The sequence below is a fragment of the Peromyscus californicus genome, unplaced genomic scaffold (assembly GCF_007827085.1).
Source record: "Peromyscus californicus insignis strain IS unplaced genomic scaffold, ASM782708v3 Scaffold_23__1_contigs__length_62951481, whole genome shotgun sequence".
Classification (NCBI taxonomy): Eukaryota; Metazoa; Chordata; class Mammalia; order Rodentia; family Cricetidae; genus Peromyscus; species Peromyscus californicus.
The window spans coordinates 29,983,272-30,006,923 of NW_026294534.1; the positions used below are offsets into that span (position 1 = coordinate 29,983,272).

Consider the following 23,652-nt stretch of genomic DNA (forward strand, 5'->3'; position numbering starts at 1 on the left):
CTGTCATCTGAAGATCACTGGCTTTGCCGCCATTTGGCAAATTTCAGTGACTTGTGTAGCTTATTACAATGGCTCTCTTCAAGGGGTTCACAACCAGTTGTCAATTCAGGGACAAAAGAACAAGTCCTATTTTCATCTAACATTGTATCTTACTCTAATGATAATTCTTCAAGAAAAGTACATTATTGCACGAACTAATGGTGTCATGACCCACGTGCCTAGGAAAAAGATCAGACAGTGCTATCCTTTTCATTCAAAATATTCTCCACTATTCCACCTCTTGATGAACATTTTACCTGCAATAAATGTTCCGCCTTACCATAACTTGATCATATTTTGTTGTATACATCCATGAAATCTCTCCTTGAAGCACTACACAATTAATATCCTATTTATGACCACACTTTTTACATTGTACTAGTGTACATTGAAATATATATCTATTAAATTTTCAGGTCCATAAAAGACAAAGATAAATGAATTTTTAAAAGTAAGCAATATTTGGATGAGTATTTAAATCTATAAATGAATGAAATCAGAAGAAGTATCAAATGTAAACAACAACAACAAAGAAGCTTGCTGACAGAATTGAACTGAAGAGAGATTTGGGGGAGAGCAGGAGAAGGGCGAGTCAGTTTTTAAGAACACTTGATGTTCTTACAGAGGAATCAAGCCTGGCCTCTGTCATATACATAAAAGCTCGCAATGTTTATAATTACAATTCCTGGGAATTTGACATCCTTTTCTGATTTTGGCTTTCATCACATATGCACAGGGTACAAATACATACATGCAAGACAAATGCTTATAAGCAAAGCATAAACACATAATTTTTAAAATACTAAAAAATCTGATTATGAACTATAAATTTTATTAATGAGATAGAACAGTCTTAATACGAGTTTTTCAAATATTCATAGTTAAAGGATTATTTTTATCATTCTAGGAAACAAAATTTATATATAGTTATATAAACAAAAATTTTGACAAAAATATTCACCAAAGGAGTGAATTTATAAGTTATTTTCTCAATAAAGTAATACAGGCATTTTGCTCCAAGAGTGTGTTTTTTACTGTCACAATCATAAAAAAAGTGTGCTATTAGTATACATGAAAATTTTAAGATACATTATTGAAAGTAAAAATAGTTATAGGATATTAACTTAGACAGAATAGATAAAACTATAAGTGATATTTAGTGGAAACTGGCTTACTGGTATTATTATAGGTCAATAAATTATACTTGGCATGAGGGTAAATTATTGCTTAAATAATATTAGTGTCTAAATGTGGTGATATATTGTGTCCCCCAATATATTGTGCATCCTAACAAATTTATCTAGCGTTAGAGAACAGATCAGCCACTAGATAGACATAGAAGTCAGAAAATGGTGGCACACAAACCTTTAATCCCAGCATTCCAGAGGCAGAGATCCATCAGGATCTCTGTGAGTTCAAAGCCACACTGGACAGCCAGGCATGGTGACACATGCCTTTAATCCCAGAAAATGATGGCAGGAAGCAGAAAGGTATATAATGCGTGAGGACCAGGAACTAGGGCCTGGTTAAGCTTTTAGGCTTTTAGCAGCAGTTCAGCTGAGATCCATTTGGATGAGGATACAGAGGCTTCCAGTTTGAGGAAACAAGATCAGCTGAGGAATTGGCGAGGTGAGTTAGCTGTGGCCTGTTCTGTCTCTCGGATCTTTCAGTGTTCACTCCAATACCTGGCTTCAGGATTTTTTTATTAATAACACCTTTTAAGATTTGTGTTCCATCTAAATATATTTGGAAGTTTTTGTACATACTTCAGACACCAAAATCCAGGTACAAGTGCAGTAGTATTCATGGCTTCTATTCAGCAGCATACAGTACTAAGATATTATTATCCAAAAACAATAGGCTTTACCACATCTCTCTAGAACTACAGAAGGCCCACAACTATCTTGTGAAAACATGTTATAGAGATCCATATAATCCCAGCAAAATATGGACAAAGAGAACCTCTGAGAATAGAAACTTTACAATAGGAGGTATTATTGAAAGTGGTGGTGTAGAGACACCAGAATCCTAAGTATGACACATGTATAAGGAAAATTTATAAAGTTCAGAATAAAAAATGATAAACTATGATGTAAGGATATATTATATACTATATTTTGCATTTTTTTACATTTCCTCAGTGAAATCAGCCACAAAATAATCATTCCTAGTTCATTCTCCTGGATCCTTTATGAGATATATAGCAGATATCCAATTATAATCTACAAAGTTGTGTTTTCTAAGGGTTCTGTGCTTGGTAGTTATATAAGTAATATAGAAAAGAGTGGTGAAATTTCAAACTTGGTGAGAATGGCATTTACAATTTGGTTCGATAATACTTTGGTTCTTTATATTAGCCATCATATTGATCAGCTTAACCAATATCTACAGAACAATTGAATCAGTGCTTCTGGGTATCTGTGAGGGTGTTCCCAGAATGTGAATTCTGGGATTGACTCACGATGACTTCTCATTCATATGGATATGTACCATCCTATTGCCTGGGAGCCAGAAGACAAGCAAAAAGCAGAGAAAGTTCTGTAGTATATACGTACATCCATATGCGTATAACTGTCTATCTATCTATCTATCTATCTATCTATCTATCTATCTATCTATCTATCTATCTACCTACATAATATCTTGATATTTGGGGACAGAGTCCCTGAAAGCAAGCAGTTCTGATTTCAGTCCTAATCTAGAAATACTAGAAGTGTTTCAATCAAACCCTCTTGGTCTGTCAGAAATACCAGAAAGGTTTAGGGGCATTAAATTTTATTCTGGTTTCTCATCATCTTTCCTCATTTATAATAGTCTAGAAGATACACAGGATGGTATATATATACATCATGTTGGGGTGAGTAACAGAACTAATGAACATTCTTTCACACTGCAGCACAGTTAAGTCTAAATAACTGTAAGAAAGTGAGCATCAGTGAAAACAGTTTCTTGAGTTTGTTTACTGTGTACAGAGCCTTGCTTGCCCCCTCTGTGTTAAGCTCTTTTCTACACTACAATTCCTTTCGAAAACCAACTATCCTGTTGTCTATGAAATCTATTCTTAGAGTTCTCAAGTGGAAGAATCTGGAAGTCAATTTCCTGGAATGGCATTGGCAGTCACAAGTTTTCTGGGACCCTAGGCTCCGAATTATTCCTCACCCGAGGCAGTGAAAATCTCCATCGTTCTCACTGGCCTCCTTCTTAACTTGCGTAACTATTTATACATGTTCTGTCTTCTGTCATCTAACTCTTCCCCTGTTTCTAACTATTTTATCTATTTTGTTTATCTATCCATCCACCATTGGTCTGTTTTTCTGAGGAATCTTAACCAAACACTGCTAGATTCCTATTGACTTATGGTCAAGTTAAGAGCAATCAGAACAAAGATGTCAAGGTCACACATATTGTCAGTAGACATTTGAAGGTTCCATAGTTTTTCACAGTGGTTGATACAGTCTAGTATAATTGAAATCATTATTCTCTATTTAAGTAAATACTTTCTGAGGCCTTTTGTCTCGTATGCTGCTAGTCTGAAGGTACATCACAGTTCTGGCTGCACCTGGCCATTCACAGTAAGTCATTTTTGAATCAAATAAGTCTGTTTCTCTATGATATTTCCAGTATTTCCACCTGCATCATTGGCATCAAAATCTAAGTTATAAACTTCCTAGCAGGAACTGAATTTTCTTTTACATTTGATTTCTGCTGGATATCAACGTCAGTCAATGTTCTTATATTAAGCCAGCATTCACATATGTCATCAGAGAACAAGAACTGGACCCCTTCATCCTCAAACATAAATCTTTAAGGAGCTTATATATCTGCTTCTTATTGTAGTAAGTATTTAAGGATATAAAACAAACTATGAGAAAATAAAGCAAATTCTTCTGTATATTCTTAGTTGGATCCTCTCTAGAAAAAAAAAAAAAGCCACCTCAGCCACATTACTACAGTTTGATTCAACTCTGGGTAGAGATACTCCCATCTATCATAATAGTGACAGTGTAAGTGTTTGGGGAAGGACAAACTGATCTTACCACAAGATAAAGAAATGATGCCAGGGACAGAAGAAAATATCTTGGAAGTCGTTCAAACTCCCTAATGGACCATTAGCAAACACTGAGAGGCAAAGCTCCTGATTTGGTTGGATGGTACTGCTTTTGTTCAGTGGATAAAATCAGAAAGATCAATCCTAGCATTGCACCGCACTAGCAAAAACACATCACACTATTTGTTTGTTTTTGTTTTTCCTTAAATTTCTGCATTTGCTCTGATGGGGATAACCTTTACAAGGCTTAAAACTCTCAGGATTTGATTCTTTTAAACAACGCATCTCTACAGAAAAGTGGCATGGTAATGGACTAGGTGGGGTGGCCCAAGAGTTAACATTGCTTTAAATGTCTCCTGCACATAAAAACTCCTAAGAGCACAGTGACTCTGCAAGGCAAATAAGTTTCAGGAGATGGAGCGAGAGCAAATATCATTAAGTATTTTATCCTCTGTGTTTAATCCATTATAGATGATACTTGGAATAGACACACAGAATCTGATGCCACCTCACAAGAATACTATAACTCTAATATATGAGACATTGAGGCACCTGATTCCACATCAATTCCACTACAAGCATAGCATTAATATTTTAATATACAATTTGCTTTGCCTTGTGGGCAGCTACTGCAGAGCAAGAATATCTGTATAAAATTTATCATATTGAATTTTAAAACCTGATGATTTGAGTTGATGCAATTATCTTTGTTCTTCTTCTGTACCCTAGAGCTGTATCTAATGGTAGCTGGTGATATTTAGAAAGTATTTTTGTGCTGTTTAGAAAACTAAACTTCTGAGACTTCTCTTTTATAGAGGAGGTAAAAGAAGAACCTGCCACCCACCATAAGAAGTTCATTGGTGCTGTCATCAGAAGAGTTAAACTCTTTTTAGGGATTACATTGAGACTATCCATGATAAAATTTAATTAATACAAATGCATTGGAAATTACGACTCCCTTTTTCCTTCTTTGTGTTCTTACTCAATATTTACTAGTTGTTTGAGATTTGAACTATATTAGAATCAAACTGTAACCATGATAAAATGGAAAAAAATAGTATCTTTTCCTGTTAGCTTTTGGAACTCTAAAGTCAATGTCTATAACTTAAGAGACCACTTAAATAATAAAATTCACTCTCTGTACTACAAAATAAATAGGATCTTAGGTCTGTGCAAATGGAAGATCATGGTAGAAAGATTTTCCCCAAACTTACCTTTCTCATGTGAAGAGAAAAGTCAACCAAAAGTCAACTCTTCCATAAACCTGGCTTCCCTTTGTCTCTTAATATTCTGTTTTTAAAATTTTTATGCATTCTCTCTCTCTTTGTGTGTGTGTGTGTGTGTGTGTGTGTGTGTGTGTGTGTGTGTGTATGTGTTTTGTGTCATTTGATGGTGGTTGCCCACAGAGGCTAGAAGAAGGAAGTTAGAGATATAAGAAGAGATTATGAGTCTCCTGACTTGTTCACTAAGAGGCAAACTCTCATTCTCTGAAGAACAACAACTGATCTCAACTACTGGCCATCTCTTTAGTCTGTGTATTGTGTTTTTTAAAAGCAGATCCCATGTTATTACTCTTGATTCCCTCATGCTACATTTACTCTGTGTTATGCCCTATCTTTTATTTTCTTTCTCCTCAATGAAATGGTTTCTGTCTAAATCTCTATCTACTGTCCATTCTGCATATTACACAGATCTTCCATCCTAACATTATTTCTGTTCTTGAACATATTTCAAAGGGTCATATTACAGATCTGCTACAGACTCTCTTCTTTTGACTTCTGTGACAAGGTAGCCTGTTGGGATTTTGTTCATTTTATTTTTCTTTCCTATCATTCTATGCATTTCATATTTGACTCAGTTTTAGTTTTCTCCTGTTCTAATATCTTCTCAAAATATCAATTTCTTAAATTATTCCTGCTTTGTGTATTACTGTCTCATGTTCCAAGAGTGAGTGCACAGATGTGCTCTCATGATCCCAAAGTGCATGGATGATAGATAGACAGACAGACAGATAGATAGGTAGATAGATGATAGACAGACAGATAAAAGATAGATAGGTAGGTAGAAGAATAGGTAGGTAGATAAATAGGAGGATGGGTGGATGAATAGATAGATAAATAGATAGGCAGACACACAGAGAGAGATCATAGATAGATAACAAACAGACAGATCCATAAATGGTCTTCTCTTAACCAAAATATGCCCATAGTACTTTTTCCATAGTTGCCACTATCATAATTTTTAATCTGGAACTCAAAAACCAACTGAGAAAAACAAGTGGGAATATAATATGTGTATTACATAGCTTGGACTGGAATCTGTGCTCTTCCATTTCCACTTCAAGTATGTGAGTACATTTAATACTAAAAAAAAAACTGCTTTAGATAAAATTAGTACCAGGTTTGATGGAGTATGTGGCAGGAGGTGCTGATTAGATTCTCTAAGCAAATATAATGGTAGAATTGTCTTTGCATTTGTGATGTAGAACTAACATGTGTAAATTGAATAAAAAGAAGTTAATTGGAGTCATACCTAAGTACCTGTTTCTTTAAAAGAAAAATCTTTAAAATGTGTATTGAAAAAGGAGTTACTCTGTAGAAGGGAAGATTGATCTCGTTGCACATGACTGATTTGTCTAGAACATGGGGATTTATTATTATAAGAAGTTATTATTTCAGGAAATTGAAGATAAAATCAATACTTCAAAGATCATAAAACCCTGGCATGAATTGAACATTGAAGGCAGGATATTTTATTGGGATACGAGGGCATTTATATTTGAGGAACTGTAGAGGTCATTTTGTTGCCATTCTTCATTTTAATATTGGTTTAAACAAATTATTTTCTTTACAGTATTTCTGAGCTTTTAACAATATGTGATACTCTGTATTTGGTTATAGAGGTTGTTTTTGTTGTCATTGTATTATCATGAAAATAAAATTGAGACAATTAAGAAATGAGCTGATTAAAAATATACATGGTGTCTCATATCTTCAATCCCAGCACTCATGAGGCAGAGGCAAGCACATCATTATAAGTTTGAGACCAGCCTGTACCGCATAACAAGTTCCAGGACATCCAGATATTTTTTTCAGGAAAAAGAAGTGTGTGTAGAGTTGGTGTAATAATTTTGCATCAAAAACAAAAGTGTTTCATCCAAAAGACAGTATAAGGACATTTATCAAAACAGGTAAGCTAATGTTCTTCATCCTTAAACCTCTCATTTTTAATGAAAATAAATGTAGATCTTTTTTATAAGGTACAGTATATGAGAATACATCAAATTTTCTTAGCATTTTATCTTTTGCAAATATTACATCTGTTCCATATTAAAGACTTTCAACACATATTTAATAAGCCAGGATCCAAGTAATTCTAACAAGTCCTAAAACAATGAAACTTCCTCTGCTGATTCTGCAAAATGAATTCCATCTTCTTTTGCATCCAGTAAATAAAGAGTCATTTTTTTGCATTTTTTGTGCTCATTTTGCAGGTAGAAAAAAATGAGATAAGAATACTTATGGAAAATAATAAACACAAATTAATAAAACGCTGTATTAACAAGATCAGTTGTGCCTTTACATTTTTCTTTCCTTTCTTTTCAGGGACTAGGAGGTAGACAGATTCCTGATAAGCAGACAAAGAGGAAGAGGGGTCATGGAAAGCTAATAAAGATGGCAAACTTCTGTCTCTTCTTTACACTCATCATATCAAAAAGTGCCATGCAAATTTCCAAGAGAAGGAAACAGGAAACAGTTCTACCCAGCTATGCCTATGAATTACAACAAGGACTAGCATGTCACAAAAAGCCAAAGGGTGTGGTAGTGCCACACGTATCTTGGTATAACCAACTAATTTTCAATTTGACTTAAAGCTCACTCAATAAGGGGGAAAACATGAATGGTATTGGAAACCTAGCCAATGACCTAAGGCTACTGTGGATAGCGCATCTTCAAGGAGAACCTAAAATCATTACTTTACTAAACAAACAATTCCTAACTGAATTCTAAATATATATTCTTATAAGGGGTAAGTGTAGCTCCCACCATTAAAAATGAAGCTTCTATTTGCTACAGACAATAACACTACAAAAAAAAAAACCCACAATGGATAAAAATACAGAGAACAAGTGATCTTTTGATGACCAGCCCCAACTAAAACATCTAAATACAACCTCTGCACCTAAGGCTAAGGGAAAATCACAGAAGAGAGGACATAAAGCTTATGAGAGCCAGAGAAAGAAGAAATCTGCCATGAGATTACATCTCCTAGAAATGATAGAGATGCTTGACCCATGAAATTTCTGATTTTTGTTTTTTAGCAGGCAGACACACAAATCCCCTAGAGGGTAACCCTTCCTCCTTCCACCTTCTCTTCCTTCTTCTCTCCTGTGCTTCTTTCTTCCTCTTCTGATCAATTACATTTGCAGTTTTCTATCTTTAAAAGTGTTAAAGCCGATATAGCCAAATGTCTTTAGTCTTTACTATGACAATATGTCAGCAGTCGTCTTCAATGCCATTGGATATCTCTGAGTGGATATACCTTTTTCATCACATACTCAATGTGATGCTAGATACAGTATTTTTCAAGTTATGCTGCTGGCAATAAAATTTCACACAGAAAAAAATTATCTATAAATATAAACAGCTATGCAAAAGTGATATTTGGATATGTGGTTCATATACAAAATAAAACTTAAGCAATATATGAAGTTTGAATACATGAGGGTATGCAATCTGGAGCATTAAAACTGAGTCTGAATTATTAATGCTATTATCCATAATGAAAGTGGGTTAGAAATCTAATTAAATTGTAAAGGAAAGGTTAAACACTTGATAATAGAAATCATCGAGTGTCCTAAATTTAAACACAGAGGGCATAAAGTGAATATCAGGCTAAAATTAAAAGAATCAAGTATGGATGAAAATTGTCCATTTAGACACTAAGATGAACTGATACATATGTTAGTGAACATTAGTTCTTGCCACAGAAGTTATCTGGCCAAAAGTCACATGAAAGCATGCTTGTTTTAATGATCATGATGCTACTACTAAAAACTATACCAAATATGATATAAACACAGATACCTCTACAGATTTCATATAACTGATTTATTACTATTTAAAATATAGTATATCTATGCAAAATTTTACATAAATATTTCAAGACATCAATTATAAAATATAGCATTAATTTGGGAATACCTTCCTCTAATATTTTATTTTCTTGTACTAAGTACATCATATAATATCAAATGTTTTTAGTAGTAACAGAAGTATGGATGAATGTTAAATTAATTATCTTGAGAAAGAAAAATGGGTATATTTATAGAAAGACTGATCATTGCTAGTTAATATTTTTAATTATTATTTTCATTATTTTTCATGGAGATGGTCCTTAACTCATTTTTTTCCACTTAAACTATCAGTTTTATTTGTAATCACTTGCTATTTAATATTGTTCTTGTTTACGTATTTCTTTAGACAATCTTATATTTCATCCTTGTACAGTAGCTGTTCTAACTCTGTAATATTTAAGGTGTTTATGAAATACTACATTGAGATTCCCTGGGAACCCACCAGCCACACTAGCCAGGGAAGGTGCTAATTAGATAGAACTAGAAAAAAATCATCCTGAGCGAGTTAACCCAGACCCAGAAATACAAATATGGTAAGTATTCAGTTCTGTGTGGATGTTAACTTTTAAGTCAATGATAACTAAGTTACATAGAACCACAGAGAGTAAGGATAGAATAAGGGACTAGAAGTGGACAGATAGATCCCTGAGGAAAGGGAAACAGAATAGATAGTTATGAATGGGTGATGGAGGAAGTACTGGAACCATTACCCTCTGGCTTTGATAATTTTAAAGTATATTGATATACTTTACTATTTTGTATTTCTTGGTATGTACAATACTAATTCAGTGGGCATTTTAGAATGAACTTGAAAGTCTTGATTTGATACTTACAAAGTATTCCTATCCTTTCTGATGCCCTAAAAATGCTTATTTTCTTTAAGCAAATGTCTGGATGTTATAAATGAAATGAGTTCCTCATGCTGGCAATCCTAAGATTATCTGTAAGTCCCTGTATCATAAGTTGAGTGACTCCAATATTTTACTATTTGGTACAACAGTCCAGGGAAATACTAAGTACATAGTTGGGTACAGAATGCGAAGAAGGTACTGATTGAGTTGCTCACTGCTTTCCAGTTATTAGTAAGTTTGTTTCATTTTTTTCTTTCTTATCTCAAATAAAAATACAATGATTTTGTAGCATTGTTTATGTAGTTGCTCTGTGAGCAGGATAGAGGATAATCTATGAGCCCACAGGAGGTAGTCTTCATGACTTTGGCCATGGCAAAATGACACTACAAACAAATACAATACAGGGCAATAGTATTGGTTGTTTGCTAGTTTTGAACTTTATATTATCAGAGTACATATCATTATCAGTGGTTCAGAACACAGAGAATGTATTAGATTTGAATCCCTCTCAGCAGTAACATTTAGAGAAAATACTTTCCTTTTGTTCAGTGCAAGAATCTCAGCACGCTTACCATGAAGGAAAGGTGACTGAAGCAGAGTCCCAAAGACACAAAGAACAGAACTCTAAAGCCAGATGCCCTTGTCTTCAGCTTTTCTACACCACTTACACACTGTGCAAGCTAGGCAAGCCATTTTACTTTCAGTCTCTTCTTAACTTTCAGGTTTTCCATTTGTAACATATGGGGAAAAAAAAGATTCTCTCTAGCATGGTAAACATGAGGTTTAAATAAATTCATGCAAGGCAAAATTCAGAACAGTACAGCACTTGATATGGAACACAAGGAAGGTTCATAATTGCTGTATCATAATCTCACAGTTCAACTCTATAATTATTTTAAATATGGAGCTCAGTCCTACATGTAATACATTGGCCCTTAAGGTATTTGCAAGAGACACAGAATTCATAATAGTTGCTTTTTTCATTATTATTTTAGAGCACTACTGGTAAGTTTATTACTGAGTTAAGTAAATGATTTATGTATTTGATGGGGCTTTACATGATAGATATAATGGTGTTGGACAAATACAATTTATGCTTTAATATCTTCTTGATATGATACTTGATTTAGCCTTTAAAAAAGAAAAGAACTTTACTCTGCCAGGTAGAAGAAAAATGTAGAGTGAGTATATATTTTTTTTATAAATATAAAAGATTCATTAGGGGCTGTGAATGTGGCTCAGTGGAAGATCTCTTGACTAGCATATGGGAGGCACAGAGATGAATCCCCTGTTTGCCAAAAAAATGGAATAATAAAATAAAATAACTCATTAATTTATTATATGAGCTTTCTTTGATCTGCTACTATTTGCCAAGCACAGTGCTAGATATGTAGGACACAGGTTCTTAGTGTAAAATTAAAATGAAATGAAAATTGATCTTAAGTTTGAGATTCCATACAACTAAGAAGACAGTACATAAAAAATGTGTAGATGACCCTCAACTGTCATCAAAGTCTATGACTCACACCTTGGCATGTTTTCCCACTGAGCAGAGTGTTGTTATAATCAGTATAAAAGGATGAAGAAGTCATATCATTTAGCTTTCTACAATTACAGCTCAAATTCTGAAGTTGACACAGTCAATAAAGTGCTCTCTGTGCTCAGATTAGACACCAGAACCCGTGTGAACTCCAGGTGCAGAGGCACATGCATGTAATACCAGTGATGTGGAGGCACAGGTGGGAGTTTGGGGTGATGGTTCTTGCTGGACATGCCAGTCTAGCCAAAACAATGGTGAGTTCCAGACTCAATGAGAGATCATGTCTCAAAATATAAGAAATAGAGTGGGACATGTGAAGCCAATCTCTGAACTCCAAATGACCTTCATCGGGATGGGCACCCATACACATTGGTACACATGTACGCTCACAATACACACAAATCAAAAGCAACATGAAACAAAACAAAAATCCATTCAATTTCTTCGTAAGATTCTGCTTATGTCTCCTCTCATTACTTTGGGCGAAGTGCACTACCATCTGAAATCTTGATGAAGCGATGGCTATGGTTGCAACAATTTCAACAGTACGTGATGAGCTAAAGCAGCACCTTAGAATCCTGCAGGAGCTTAATCCTGCTGAACTGCATGTGAGCTTGGGTAGGGAACTTCCCCAGCTCTTCCTCAGATATAACTGACATCTAGAGTGTAGGCTGGACCTTAAGCTAAAATGAATGGAGCTAAGTGCTTCAGTTCTTAACTGAAAAAACTGACGGAAATAGTGTGTGTTTTATCAGCACTGCCTGGATAGTGAGCTATCACAGTCTGTTAGAAAACTAATCCATAGAAGTGCAAGAGCCGATAAACATTGTTTTTTGCCTGTCAGGTGCTCTTCTGTGCTATTACTGTGTAACTGAATAAACAGAATATTTTCCTTTACACAGTTTCACTTCATGTGTATTAAGATTCTCAAAAACTTATCTGAAGTCATGACCCAACTCTCCTCGTATTTGATGACCATTCCCTTGTTTTCTCTATAATAGATTGAAAATGCATTCATCTCCAAACATTGTGATGTGAAAAAGCTTTAATACACTTTGGGAAACTTCACTTCTTTTTGTGACCTCATTCTTTGTCTCATCCCTACTTTGTGAAAAACAACCATAGTACTATACCTAGTTATTTTGTGTTTTCCATGCCATCTTCATCTTCTGTATTAGCCTTTTGATATGCTACTCCAAATACTCTGGTTGTTAGTTACAGGTAGGAGTCTATTCACTGAGAGAATACGATATGAGAATTATTGCATATCTCTCTCCCAACATTTTTGTAGCTTTATAATTTCTCAGTGACAGAACGTGAACATCTCCATTTGTGGATAATCAGATGTTTTTCCAAAGTGGCTTTATCAATAGTGTATGAGCATTCATGCTGTCCTATATTTGCATTAATATTTACAGTGTCGGGATTATTCAGTCTTACCAATCTGTTAGGAGTATAATTATGTAAACACGTGTTACATTTTTGTTTTTCTAATTACAAAAGAGTTTAATTAACAGACGATTGACTTGTATATTTTCACTTTTTTTTCTAAGAGTTTTTCTAAGGATAGTTAATCAATCTTAGACTCCTTGGTTTTAATTAGAAAAGCTTTCTCAATTTTTTCCATAATATAAATTTCAGTTTTGATTTATGTACAAGCCTAAAATCCTCTCTAAGTTTTAGCATGACCTATACCTTTTCCACATTGACAGTTATCTTTTGGGTGGTTTTGAGTGATTGTTCTACACTGCTGGAATTAAGTCTCATAGAAACTAGACAAATGCTCTACCACTGAACTATACAACCTACTATTGACAAATTAGCCATTGTAAATTTCATTTTATTTTGTGTGTTGATATATGTGTGTGATGTGTTTGCATGCTGGACTTATGCCACAACATATATGTGGAGGTCAGAGGACCAACTTGGGTGTCAGTCTTCAACTTCTACCATGTTTAAGTTGGGGTATCCTGTTGCTTGCCATATTGCTTTGGATGACAGGCTGGGTCTCTCTGCTTAAGCATGAAGAGATTTACCCACTAATCCATCTCCCAAGACCCAATTTTTAATTTTGATGCTGTTGAACATATCAGTGTTTCCCAGTGTGATTGTGACTTTTCTAAAACCTTTATAATTTTACTTTCATATTGAGGTTTGGAAATGACTTGGAATTCTTTAGTATTTAATGTGAATCATCAATTTAATGAGACTTTTGTCAGGATCTCAATATCTATGACTAAAATGTTTTCTCTTTTGCACAAATATGTAATATTGTTTATACACTGTAATTCAGGAACTATGGAGTTTATTATGTGGATGTTTACACTGTAACTCTTTTAGTGTTTGCCACACTAGGTTGCAAGTAAAACAAATACAAGATGAATTTATATTTCAGGCACAGAATGTATTATGTTGGGTAGAAACAAACTTTATTAACGAGATTATTTCTTAGACAATTTCATACATGTATATAATGCACTGTGTTTACCCTCTACCTACACTCTTTTCTCCCTTCCATCTCCATCAACCAGTATTCATCTCTAACTGTTTTTCCCTTACTGACTATAATTCATAGTGCTTGAAAGTGCTATGCAGGTTGCTGGGGAAAGACAGACATTAATGATTTTACCAAGATATGAACACTAATAAAAGAGACAAACTTGCCAAGCAAGAAACTCACTTCATGACACCAAATAATCCTCTAACATAAAACTTATTATTTGAGAAAAATAATTAGGTATGTAAAGGTAGCCTTGTAATGTAATTCATCTTTCATTGTTTTATCAGATTTCTACACTAAAATAATTATAGAATATAATCTCAGGCAAACTGTCCACCATATGATCTACATGTTGCTAAGTTATTAATAAAATGTTTCTACTATTTGAATTGGTAGGACGATTATTAGTAGTTTGTTTTATTACTTTTATTGAATACAAGTTGTTATGAATTGCAAGTGAATATTTTTCCCATGTATACATATACATAAATAAATATAAAAACATACACATAAATGTATGTCTATCTTAGCACTAGGGAAAATGAAATACAAATCCTCGTGCTTGCAATATATGAGAAGAATATGATAATTTTTACAGACTTATATAATTAAAATTATTTTAAGGACAGTAGGAAAATTACTTTTTTAACTACCTGCAAAGCTATCTTTACATAAAATTTAGTTAACTGTAATTGGCATTGTTAAATACATTCTGTAAATATGTAAAATTTTGTTCTAAATTTTTATGTAACTAATCATGCACACATGCAACAGATGGTGAGCTCTTTCAGTTAAATTCATATATACTAACATAGCATTCAAATTGTAAATATAATTAAATTTTATCCTCTCAAACATTACAGTTAACACAAAACTTTAGTGATGAATATATTCAAAAGAGCCACCATATGTTTGTGGTAAATTTACACACATTTACATTATTTAGATATACTTTTATAAAATATATTGCAAATGAAAATTTTAATATTTTCATTTTTAATCATTTAATTCTCTTTATTTTGAGAAACTTATTTTGACAAAGGTGTACGTTTTGTATCTCATACACATATTCAATTTGCAGCTCTGAATTTTATGAATTACTTATATGATTTTCAGGGAGATAAAATTATCTTCCTTGCTATGTTTCATTGAGAAAAGCTGCTCAGCTTATTACATTTATAAAGTTTGGATACACTGACTTATGGCCACTCAGGTTTATGTAGTGTTTATAGTAATTATTTGAAGTCTTTTTCAAACACTATCATATCTCAAATCTGACTTAAGTGTTGTAAATATCATTTATGTTATGACATCAGCTTGTTTTCATGTTGTATGCTATACTTGAACACATACAATTCTAGCTGGTTGTTATGCTGAAACCTAAGACACATATAGTGTGTGTTCATTCACTTAGCAAAGGAAATTTAGCATATTAAATAGACAATCATAAGAAAATAAACAATAGCATTCAAAAGTCACAAAATCGTTTGTCATATACATATCCATATTTAGTGTGGCATATTACTCATGAAAGAATGCTTTAATTTGTGTTATATTGACTATAAGCAGCAGGTGAAGTTCAAACAGCTTCATTTGAATCTTTAGCTTTTGCATTCTTACACTTCTGTGAACAAAACTTATACTAGTTTATTTTTTAATCATCAATAGTGTTTGTTTTTAAATCCGTAAAATAGTGATGCATATTTACCAAAAACGTTTGTATAACATGGCCCAACCTAGCTCTATTTAGAAGATTTAATTTTGTATCTAAACAGCATCTTGCTAAATGGATAAAAATATTTGTGATAAACTCCTCTAGTATTTCCAAAGGGATGCAAGGGCAGGACATGTAGGTCAGGAGTTAAGGGTACATACTGCTTCTATAGAGGATCTGAGTATAGTTCACAGCACTTATAGCTCACAAGTACCTGTACTTCCAGAGGCTCTACACCTCTTCTGACTTCTGTGAGCACTTAACACATGTGCATAGAATTCCCACACAGATACACATATGTACATAATTAAAAATGAAATAATATGGAAGAATTTAGCTCCATTTATTATCTACTCATGAAGTCTTCTGGAGTGCTAGCTTCGATGGATTGCTGTGGATCACAACATCCAATCAGAAGTATAGGTGGACTTTTCTGCCCCACTAGCCAGTTCCCAAATAACCACACAGAGACTTATTATTAGTTATAAATGCTCAGCAATAACTTGGGCTTTTTTAAGCTAGCTCTTATAAGTTTAATTAACCCATTTCTATTAATCCATGTGCTGCCTGAGGCTTGTTTACCTCATTTACATACTTCCCATCCTGCTCACTCTGCGTTTTCTGCTGTCTCCTGGTGACTCTGCCCTTTTTTGTCCCAGCATTCTCTCTGTTCCCCAAAATTCCACCTAGCCATTGGCCAATCAGCTTTTTATTAACAATGAGAGCAACACATCTTTACAGTGTACAGGAGGATTATTCCACAGCACAGAAGTCTTCCCAAACCTGTCCCTTTAACACTTTTAATGCTCTCATTACAGCTAAAGGAGCCACATAATGACCAAGACAAGAAATGAAGCCTGAAATACATGTTAAAACTATAATATAAGGGCAAGAATCTATAACTGCATTAGAAATCCATAGCTGTGTCTGCCAGTACTTCTCATATACCAATATAGCTTTCTTCATCTAAAGGAAGTATAATAGAGACTCTACTTACTGTAACCATTAGATCAGTTGCTTTTACAATTAATTCTACCATTTCCTTGGATTTATCATTTGCATTATGATCACCAGTTAGGATCCTCAGAGTATGAATAACTTCTATTAATGTCCTTTGTTGGATTTCAAATGTTTGAGAGGACACTACTGAAAGCAGGAGCTATCATCTGAAACTCTGTGGTCCACAGGACATATTACCAGTCATATTTTCACAGTCTAGGAGTACTGCAAAGTGTGAACTTTCTTTGAACTCCACCCAAAACAGTTGAAAAATATGGTCTTCATGTTTAATCTTGAATACTTCTTTTTTTTTCCTAGCACTTACAGTTTCCCGAGTACTGAGCTATATGATATACAATACCAGGACATAAAGGAACTAATTTATGTTTATAAGAGAAAATTGAGACACCAATGTGAAATTCTTCAGCTTCACTATATTATGCGATTAATCACAGGCCATAAATACTATACCAATTTGGTGAGACTAACAAAATAGCAAAAGAAGATCACTTATAGAGTATCAACAAGCAGTTATTGTTATCTGCTATTTTAATTATATAAATTAGTAACTGTACTTAGTACACTCTGAGGCAAGTTTACTGCCAAGCATAGAGAATCTTGTGGCCCCTGAACACAGTGCATCCTATTCATAACAGAAATAAACAGATTATTTTTCTATCTTGAGAAAATGCAACAAACAAATTGCAAACACACACATGCCACATGCACACACATATACACATGTACAAAAACATGTACACACGTATACACACATGTAAACACACTACATCATACACATGCAAACATGCCACACATACTAATACAAGAACAGACACTTTAAAAAACCACTTTTATCAGATGGCAAATTGTTTATCTATTCATGAGTATCCTTTTATGAGCTTACCATGTTAGCTCCTCGCTACTTGGCAGCCAGGTGGGAATCAATGTTTCAATGATGCCAGAATACACTTACTTGTGCCTTTTAATCTGTGTGTACATTTTGTCCTCTAATAAGCTTAAACCATCTGCTGACCTTTCCAGTTCTATCATTTTTCTTTATCAATATTTTTTATCAGTTAATAAATCCCTCCAAAGTCTAAATACCATCCTGTATTCAAATGCATGGCTAGTTGACAAATGCTAACTGCAAGAGCAGGTAACTTCTCTGGGACACTTAAGAGAATATATTGGCTTCTCAATGCAAAAGATGAAAGAGAAGAAACTACTGTAGAACACAAAGAAAATTACAAACACCATCACAGGAAGGCCAAAAGCACTGGTGGAGGGCTTCACTTGAAATCCCAATTAGTACAAGTCGTTGGGAAGTTTGAATAGCACACCAGACACCTGAAAGTCCTGTTCAATTGTACAGGAACCCGACTGACTTCCTAGTTATAGTCATAAGGGACAGAAGCCCATCTCAGGCTCCTAAATACTTCACTACCCACATTCAGAAAGAATTTTTTTATTTACCTTAAATTAATTTCTGTATGCTTCGTTTCTAGTTTTCAAGACCACATTAAACATCATAAATATGGGCTGAAAATTAGGACAAAATAAAGGAGTGGAGAATATATGGGTTTTTGTATGTTTGTTTGTTTTTTGGTTTGTTTGTTTGTTGTTGTTGTTGTTGTTGTTTTTTTTTGGTTTTTCGATACCAGGTTTCTCTGTGTAGCTTTGTGCCTTTCCTGTATCTCACTCTGTAGACCAGGCTGTCCTCGAACTCACAAAGATCCGCCTGCCTCTGCCTCTTAAGTGCTGGGATTAAAGGCGTGCACCACCACCACCCGGCCAGGAATTTATCTTTTAACATCAAACATGACATTGAAATCCTTCAATGACATGTAAGGTGTTATATTCACCAGGTTCTACTTTATTTTCCTTCTCTATTTCCCTTGTTAGATGGAACTTCCTTACATAGACCACAGTTTGTATACATAGATTAACTATTGAACATAGAGCACCCTGAGTTTATGAAAAGACGTGATGCCTCAAGTTAATAGTCATTGCCCTCTCTGAATAAGATTATGAAGAAAGGCAAGGAATATATATATATAGGTTATCTCATTTATAAATGATTGGGCAATTTATAATATATGCACACAAAATTAATTGATGTTCTATTTTTATCAATAGATAAATTAAATACCATAGAATTCTCCAAATAATACTAGGAAAATACATGGAATTATCCTATTTGAGCATTTATTGGCATATTTTTATTATAATTGTGAACTATTCAAATATTCTGCACTTTAAACATGCAGAAATTCTCTTCTACTTGACATGGTAGTTGCATAAGAACAGTAACGCTGTCACTAATCACTTAAGTAAATGCTAGTCAATTGGATTTTATGTGAAAGACTGACACACAGGTCATTGTTTAAACAGAAGGATTAAAAAATTAATAAGGGCCAATGCAACGTATGTTGTTTGCACTTTGGTAAGTATTCCTCAAAAAGAAATTCATCAGAGACAAGATGAGCAGCACAAGAGAGTGATTTCTGCCATGTATTGCGAGAACAGTTTGTTCTTTACCATTGTAGACACACAGAAAAAGGAAAATTCACATAAAATGTTACTGGCAATAGGGGATGAGCCCTGTTCTAGTAAAAAAAAAATAAGTCTCCTTGGGGCTTGCTTTAGGCAAAACTGTATAATAGGAGGCAGAGCCAGACAATAGAGTGGGAAAATTCTTGGACTTGAAAGTTTGGTTTTATTGAATTTTTTAAAAAATGGCCACATAAATTTGCCAAGACTTAATTTCTCCATAGCTTGGTGTGGTTGTTATAAAAGTAAATAGGTCTGAATCTCCTAAGAAGTAATTACAAGAAACCTGTAATTGTGAATCTGTCTTTAGATTCTAGCACACCCACATAACAGTTTCCTCTATGTGTGATTAACTAACTGTTTCTAAATCCTAGCCATCATCAGCTTGGTATTTCATTACCTAATGCCTCAGGACATCATCTAACCCATAATCCTAGAAATGACTCATAATCTGGTACTGCTTTTAAATCTTTTCCTCACCTATTCCTTTACTGCATTACAAATCTACAGATTTGGTTAACTACCTAATGGTTTACATTTTTGGTCAAGTAGAGAATTAATCCAGTTGACCTAGAACATTGTATTGCCTTGTATTCATGAAAAATAATAACACATACAAATGATAAAGTGAAAATGGGTGTGGAAATTTCATATTTTCAAAAATGTGAGCTCATAAGGAGGTATAAGGGTTTTCTCCTAATATTCAAAATGGTATAGTTCTCAAATTCATGCTCAAGATAGGATTGCTAACTCTTTAATGAAATGTAGAGGAAATACTTTCACACAATTTTGCTCACAGCCTCTGTCCAATTTGGCTTGCTATACTGTGCGTTCTTCAGGAGGCAAGAGCACATGTTGTGGTTTTTAATTCATGTAGTATCCTTTAAATTTATTCATTTATTTCCATTGCCTTCAGAAGTCAAATGTTTTACCTATTATATTTTCAGCTCAGGAAAAAAAAGTATTTTAACTTGTTTAGTTAGTCCCTAATATGACAGCACATGGGTTTGCTAAAGGTTACAAGAGTGCATGAAACCCTTCTTTAATTCCTATGCAAAGGTTGCAGGACTAAAATAAATTGATCTCATAAACTGCACACTGAAAAAAATGAATAAGCACGTCTTGCTGCACATTGACAGCTTTGGCTCAACTCAATTTCCCTTCACTTCCTTCATGTTAGTGATTCTGTCACCCTTAGAAGGCTTTGGTCATGTCATCAAAAGTTCCTTTCCAAATTTAGCTTTTGCTTTCAAGTTGTAGCACAATGTGTAAGTCCATTAATATACCTAGAGGAAAATCTTACTTTTCTTGTCTGACATCAGGAAGCATAAACAAGATATTGCTTTAATATATATCCCTGAGCTTTGTTCATGTCCCATTTCTTTCATGGATGCTTCACAAAGCACCTGAAGGAAGTTTGATTCGCTGCCTAAGTCTTTATAGTTTCATATATGTGTAGAGATTAGTTTTTCTCTAAATTCCATGAAAAAACAGATTGGAGCCAAATTTGCATGTGAGGATTCCATTGAAGCAACTCTCAGGATGAACAGGTGCCAGGGAGTATCAGAAGCAGATTGGGAAGAGAGTTGTTTTGAATTTAGCATTGAGGGGTATGACCCCGAGAACTGATCCTGAATTTGAAATATAAAATGACCCTTCATGAATAGCCAGACTGTAACCCACAACTCCAGAGAGGCTAGCTACCAGGGAAAGAACCTAGGAGGGACACATGGATGACCCTGTGAAGGAGAAGTGGATGAGATCTACATGAGGGGACTGAATGTGTGGGGTGTATCAGAGGGCAAGGATTGGGGGATGAGAACATAGGGAAATGGGAGGGTCAAGCTGGAACAAGGACAGAGTGGGAGGGAAGGGAGGAAGATACCATGATAGATGAGGACAACATGGGAATAGGAAGAGGCAGGGTGCTGGGGAGGCTCTCAGGAATCCACAAGGATGACCCCACCTTAGTCTGCTGGCAGTGGTCCAGAGGGTACCTGGACCGGTCTACTCTGGTGACCAGCCTAGCAAATAACCTAGCTGTCATCATAGAGCCTTTGTCCAGTGACTGATGGAGGCAGAGACAGAGCTCCATGGCCAGGCACCAGGCTAAGCTCCAGGAATTCAATTGATGAGAGAGAGAAGAGATACTGCAGGTGAGGGACGTCAAGATCATGATGGGAGGACGTGCAGAGACGACCGGCCACACGAGTGGAAGCCCATGAACTGTGGACTGGTTGCTACGGAGCACCCATGGGACTGGACTAGGCTCTCTGGATACGGAAGACGGTTGTTTGGCTCAAACTGTTTGGGGGGCACCCAGGCAGGGGGCCCTGGGATCTGTTCCTGGTCTATGGGCAGGCTTCTGGAACCCAGTGCCTGTGATGTGACACCTTGCACAGCCTTGGTACAGTGGGAAGGGGCTTGGACCTGCCTAGGCTCAGTGTGCTGGGCTCTGCTGACTCCCCATGGGAGACCTCGATTTGGGGGATGTGGGGATGCGGGATGGCTTGGGAAAGAGGGCTGGGGGGTGGGAGGAGGGAGGAGAGAGTATCTGTGGATAGTATGTGGAGTGAGTAGAAAATTTCCTAATTAAGAAAAATGAAAGAAAAAAAATGACCCTTCATGATCCTACTTTCGGGAGATACTGGATATGCACTGCTTCCAAGTAAAGCAGCTCCCTGAAGTCCAGGTCAGATCTCTAGAAGGCTAAGCTAGGGGCTGTTAGGTTTTAGTAATTCCTAGCTTTGAGGAACTTGTATTGATTCCTCTAGGAGGATTTGTGAGATACCACCACATCTGCTATTGATGTAAAAGTGAGATAGAAAGCCATTCCATCCCTATAATAATACTCATTATCTCTCAAACTAAATGAAGTTTGTAATGCTAAGACCACTCACATCTCATATGGGAGTATACATTGCTGGGGTCACTGACTTATTATATCTTACATCTAATATACCCAAGAGCAAACTCACTTTTGCTCATTCTTCTTGAAACAATACTGGTGTAAACCAAAATTCACCACATTTGTTGTTAGGAATATAGAAATAACAGCCTGTCTGGATCATCTACATTTATGAGGTGATCCTTTGAGGACATTAGTCTGTGGTCACAGTTGCTCAAATTCAAGAAGCCAGCTATTACACCTTGACCTTATTATGAATTTCATTCTTTGAGATCCTTTCCACAATGATGCACCCAAAATCTGGTCCACCCAAAGCAATGGGCAAGATATTTAATCTCTAAGGTATACAATCTATAATGCTGTTACTGATTTATTCATTTAAAGGCACCAAAATAGAGAAAAGAAATGAATATAGATAGCATGGTACAAATGTATATGTGACTTCTTACAATGGGCTTTGGCATTGTTTTGTTTCTTCATTCTACAAACATTATAAAAGAGATGGGTTGTCCGACAAGCCAGCATTTTTGTATTGGAACTGAGGGAAAGAAAATGGCTAACAAACAGATATGAAGAGACAATGCCTTTAAACTACAGCTAATGTCAACACTAGATGAAAGTATATTCAAAAATGCCATTTTGATTTCAGATGTATTTACTCACTTCACAATTATTAAAGATTTGGTATATATGTGAATGGGCACTACTCTAGTCAAAAGCAGCACTCTTGATAATTATTGTTTATTCTCTAGTCACAATCTTTAGTACCAAACCACTGAGCCTTTTTCTCTTATGATTCTCACCCAAACTCAGAGGTTATCACTTCCCACAATTTTTGTTATTTTTCAACATCATTTTCTCCTTAGTTGACTTGTCTGTGCCCCTCTGTGCAATTATGATTAAGTAAATAAGGTACTGCCGTGGGATGGTCTGTATGTTAAATGTGTTGCTCTGATTGGTTAATAAATAAAACACTGATTGGCCAGTAGCCAGGCAGAAAGTATAGGCAGGACAAGGAGAGAGGAGCATTCTGGGGAGTGGAAGGCTGAGGCAAAGAGACCATGAAAAGCAAGATGTAAGGTACTGGTAAGCCACGAGCCACGTGGCAACTTATAGACTAATAGAAATGGATTAATTTAAGATATAAAAACAGTTAGCAAGAAGCCTGCCATGGCCATACAGTTTGTAAGCAATATAAGTCTCTGTGTGTTTACTTGGTTGGGTCTGAGCAGCTGCGGGACTGGCAGATGAGAGAGATTTGTCCTGACCTGGGCCAGGCAGGACCAGGAAAACTCCAGCTACAAGATACAGTAATTCTGTCTCTATCTGTACTATCCAGAGACCTAGTTGACATCACATTTTATAA

The 23,652-nt window shown here is 35.2% G+C and overlaps 1 protein-coding gene across 5 annotated transcripts in view; it reads right to left on the bottom strand.

Moving 5' to 3' along the window:
- Nucleotides 1-23,652, bottom strand: part of Sgcz (sarcoglycan zeta) — a 1,001,745-nt gene that overhangs the window by 721,085 nt on the left and 257,008 nt on the right. The gene's annotated exons all lie outside the window — the stretch shown is intronic.